Source organism: Salvelinus sp. IW2-2015, linkage group LG23, assembly GCF_002910315.2.
Source record: "Salvelinus sp. IW2-2015 linkage group LG23, ASM291031v2, whole genome shotgun sequence".
Classification (NCBI taxonomy): domain Eukaryota; kingdom Metazoa; phylum Chordata; class Actinopteri; order Salmoniformes; family Salmonidae; genus Salvelinus; species Salvelinus sp. IW2-2015.
The window spans coordinates 3,997,293-4,002,318 of record NC_036863.1 but is presented as its reverse complement, the minus strand read 5'-3'; the positions used below and the strand labels follow the sequence as shown (position 1 = coordinate 4,002,318).

Genomic DNA, 5,026 nt, shown 5'->3' with positions numbered 1-5,026 from the left:
GGAGAGGAACAGTAGCAGAGGTGACTGGAGTGGAGAGGAAAAAGTAGACGAGCGGTGATGGTACAGGAAATATGATAGAGGTGACGACGCGAGAGGAAAGTAGAGAGGCGGTGAACGGGGGGCAAGAGGAAAGTAGAGAGAGGTTCGACGGCCGGTGAGACGGAAAGTTAGAGAGGGTGACGGGGCGGAGTAGAGGTGACGGAGAATAGTAAGAGCGGGAGCGGGGGAGAGGTAGAGAGGTAGCAGGGGAGGAGTACGGGAGGGGAGAGGAAAGTAGAAGCATGGTGAGCGAGTGCGGAAGAGGAACAAGAGACCGGGAGAGGAAAAGTAGAGGGGTGACCGGTGGGAGAGGAAAGATTAGAGAGCAGGTGACGGGGGAGAGGAAAGTAGAGAGGGTGACGGGGGAGAGGAAAGTAGAGAGGGTGATGGGGGAGAGGAAAGTAGAGAGGGTGACGGGGGAGACGGCTATTAACAGGGAGATCCACGTAAAAACAGCCCAAGCTTTTGCCTCCCTGAAGGAGAGTAAAATCAGCCTGATGGGTGGAGGGCCACAACTCTTTGTCTCTCTCTCTGCCTGCCACTGTGCCCCTCATTGACTCTGTGTCTTCTCTCCTCTCACAGAATGCTGCCTGCACCTCTCATGACTTATCAGTATCAAAGGAGCTTCATCAAGGCAGCCAGTAAGTCATTTTTCCCCTCCTCTTCCCTCTCTGTCTCTCTGTGTGTCTCTCTCTCTCTCTCTCAATTCAATTCAATTCAATTTGCTTTATTGGCATGACGTAACAATGTACATATTGCCAAAGCTTATTTACAACATAAAAATGAGAATCAAATGGTCAACGGGACAACAGTAACAACAATAACCAAGGGTCAAAATAACCATACATTCAACAATAACAATAAGCATACAGTAGAGGACATGTGCAGGTTGATTGGTCTGTCAGACACTGTCCCTCATCTTATGGCAGGCAGCAATGTAGTGCGCTGCCAACCCACAGCTCTCTGCGTCCTCCCCCAACAGGACTGGTAGCCTATCCTCATCAGAGAGGTCTTTGAAACCTTGAATAAGGGTTTCAAATTTGGGGAAATGACACTCTAATTGTTTTTTTTGTTGTTTTTGACATTTTGTCAGGAAATGCAGCTCCGTCTCAGGTTCTGCTATTGTGCAGTGGTTGCACAGCCTTTCCTCTACAGGGAGACAGGTTTTCCTGTGTCTACCCTTTTCAATGGCAAGGCTGTGCTCACTGAGCCTGTACTTTGTCAAGGTTTTTCTAAGGTTTTGATCAGTAACCATGGTCAAATATTTAGCCACAGTGTACTGTCGATTTAGGGCCAGATAGCACTGCATTTTGCTTTGTGTTTGTGCTTGTCTTTCCCAATAAGCAATATAGTTTTGTTTTGACTGTGTTGTAATTTGGTTTATCCTGATTGATTGGATGTTCTGGTCCTGAGGCTTCAGTGTGTTAGTAGAACAGGTTTGTGAACTCAGCCCCAGGACCAGCTGGATGAGGGGACTCTTTTCTTTGCTCAGCTATTTTCTTTGCTCAGTATGTTTCCAAAACTTAATTGCTATTTTTTTAGTTTTTATTATTAGTGGATATTGGCCTAATTCTGCCCTGCATGCATTGTTTGTAGTTTCCTCTGGACATGCAGGAGAATCTTACAGAACTCTGCATGCAGGGTTTCAATGGGGTGTTTGTCCCATTTGATGAAATCTTGTTTTGCAAGTGGACCCCACACCTCGCACCCCACATTCAATTCATTTTAGCCAATTTTAATAGGTATTTCAATTTGAATTAGCTTTTTAATGGCGTAGAATGCCCTCTCTCTCTCTCTCTCTCTCTCTCTCTCTCTCTCTCTCTCCTCTTCTCTTCCTCCTTGTTTCGTTGCTCCTCTCTCTCTCTCTCTCTCTCTCTCTCTCTCTCAATTCAATTCAATTCAATTCAATTCATTCAATTGCCTTTTTGGCATGACGTCTCTGTCTCTCTGTCTCTGTCGTCTCTCAACCTTTCTCTCTTTCTCTCTCTCTTCTCTCTCTTTCTCTCTCTCTCTCTCTCTCCTCCGCTCCGTCTCTCTCTGCCTCTCTCTCTTTCTTGTCTCTCTCTCGCTCTCTCTCTCTCTCTCGCTCTCTTCTCTCTCTCTCTCGTCTTCTGTCTCGCTCCCAGCCTACCTACTCTCTCTCTTCTCTCGTCTGTCCTCCTCTCTTGCCTCTGGCCCTACTCTCTCTCTCTCTCTCTCTCTCTCTCTCTCTCTCTACCTCTCTCTCTCTCTCTCGTCTCTGTGCCGACCCCTTCCTCTATCTCTTCTCTGCTCTCCTCTCTCTCTCTCTCCTCTTCTCTCTCTCTCTAAACTCTCTCTCTCTCTCTCTCTTCTTTCTCTGTCGCTCTCTTCTTCTCTCTTCTCTCTCTGTCTCTGTCCACTCTCTCTCTTCTCTCTCCCTCTCTCTCTCTCTCTCTCTCTCTCTTCTCTCTCTCTCTCTCTCTCTCCTCTCTCTCTCTCTCTCTGTCTCTCTCTGTCTCTCTCTCTCTCTCTCTCTTCTCTCTCTGTGTTGTCTCGTCTCCCTTTCCTGTCTCTCTCTCTCTCTCTCTCTCCTCTTCTCTCTCTCTCTGTCTCTCTCTCTCCTCCTCTCATCTCTCTCCTCTCTCTCTCTCTCTCTCTCTCTCTCTCTCTCTCTCTCTCTCTCTCTCTCTCTCTCTCTCTCTCTCTCTCTCTCTCTCTACTGCACCTTTTTCATGACATTTTATCTAGGTTCTACTTGTTTCTCCCTCTTCCTCTCCCTAGATACCACGCTCCCCTGACAGTTGTATAACAACCGGTCGGTGTTTCTGACCTGGTTTAACTCGTGGCAGGCGGTAGTGGGGTTGGCTTTGTGAGCGAGGAGCAGGAAGTAAGGAGCGTGTCCTGTGCACGCCAACGGAGGAAATGGCTTCTACCAGATGAGGCCAGCTGGGATCCATGGAGCAGGGAAAGAGGAGAGAGGGAGAGACGCTCCTTCATACCCCATCCTCGCCACCCAACTGTCCCCTAACTTCCCCCTGTCCCCTATCGCCTTTCCTTCCATTATTCCAGATCATGCGTAGCCTTCTCCCGGTTCATCTCTTGCTGTCTGGCTTTAGCAGCCTCCTGCTCTGAGTCCGTCTGTTTGGCATCCACTGCATGCCGGGAAGCGCAGGCGTTGTCCTGAGATGAACTTCGTGTTTTTTGATGTCCCTCCCCCCCCTCTCCACCCTCCCCTCTAGCTCCAGTTTGGGGAGGGAGGGCCTGGTGGTGCCCACCTGGAAGCCCTTATCCCATACGTCTGCAAAGGACACTACACAGGAAAACAACCACCCACCAGACAGGACACACACAGGCAGGGAATCGCCCTGCGTCTCAACCCAGACTCAACCCTCAGTCTTGCTCTCTTGTTGTTGACACAACAAACTATCTTTCATCTCAATACCTCTCTCACCCATATCTCTATATACTCTCTATATCTATATATCTCTCTCTCTATCTCTGCCTCTCTCGTCTCTCTGTTCTCTATTCAATTCAAATCCAATTCAAGGGCTTTATTGCAATGGGAAAACATGTGTTAACATTGCCAAAGCAAGTGGAGGTTAGATATTATTACAAAAAGTGAAAATAAATAAACAATACAAATTAACAGTAAAACATTACACATACAGAAGTTTCAAACAATTAAAGACATTACAAATGTAAATATTTTAATATATATACAGTGTTGTATATATATATCTCTCTCTCTCTCTCTCTCTCTCTTCTCTCTCTCTCTCTCTCTTCTCTCTCCTCTCTTCTCGTCTCTCTCTTCCTCTCTCTCTCTCTTGTCTCTCTCTTCCGGTTCTCTCTCTCTCTGTCTCTCTCTCTTGCTTATTCTCTTCTCTCTCTCTCTCTCTCTCTCAATTCATTCCAATTCAATTCAAAGGGGCTTTATTGGCTGAGGGAAACATGCTGTTACATTGCCAAAGCAAGTGAAGGTAGATATTATACAAAGTGAAATAACAACAATACAATTAACAGTAAACATTACACATAAAGAGTTTTCAAAAACAAAAAGACAACTTAACAAATGTTAGTATTATATATATACAGTGTATGTAACAATGTAACAAATAGTTAAGGCACACAAGTTAAAATAAATACAGCATAAATATGGGTTGTATTTACAATGGTGTTTGTTCTCACTGGTTGCCCTTTTCTTGTGGCAACAGGGTCACAAATCTTGCTGCTGTGATGGCACACTGTGGAATTTCTCCAGTAGATATGGGAGTTATTTCAAAATTGGATTTGTTTTCAAATTCTTTGTGGATCTGTGTAATCTGAGGGAAATATGTCTCTCTAATATGGTCATTACATTGGGCAGGAGGTTAGGAAGTGCAGCTCAGTTTCCACCCATATTTGTGGCAGTGTGCACATAGCCTGTCTTCTCTTTGAGAGACCATGTCTGCCTACGGACGGCCTTTCTCAATAGCCAAGGCTATGCTCACTAAGTCTGTACATAGTCAAAGCTTCCTTAAGTTTGGGTCAGTCACAGTGGTCAGGTAATTCTGCCACTGTGTGACTCTCTGTTTAGGGCCAAATAGCATTTCTAGTTTGCTCTGTTTTTTGTTAATTCTTCCAATGTGTCAAGTAATATCTTTTTGTTTTCTCATGATTTGGTTGGGTCTAATTGTGCTGTTGTTCTGGGCTCTGCTGGGGTGTGTTTGGGTTTGTGAACAGAGCCCTAGGGACCAGCTTGCTTAGGGGACTCTTCTCCAGGTTCATCTCTCTGTAGGTGATGGCTTTTGTTATGGAAGGTTTGGAATCGCTTCCTTTTAGGTGGTGTAGAATTTAACGGCTCTTTTCGGATTTGATAATTAGTGGGTATCGCGCCTAATTCTGCTCTGCATGCATTATTGGTGTTCTACGTTGTACACGGAGGATTTTTTGCAGAATTCTGCATGCAAGTCTCAATTTGGTGTTTGTCCCATTTGTGAATCTTGGTTGGTGAGCGACCCCAGACCTCACAACCAATAATCTCATCTGT

The 5,026-nt window shown here is 45.6% G+C and overlaps 1 pseudogene; it reads left to right on the top strand.

The window, feature by feature from the left end:
• LOC111950448 (rho GTPase-activating protein 26-like) overlaps positions 1 to 5,026 on the top strand; it is a 135,033-nt pseudogene that overhangs the window by 99,405 nt on the left and 30,602 nt on the right.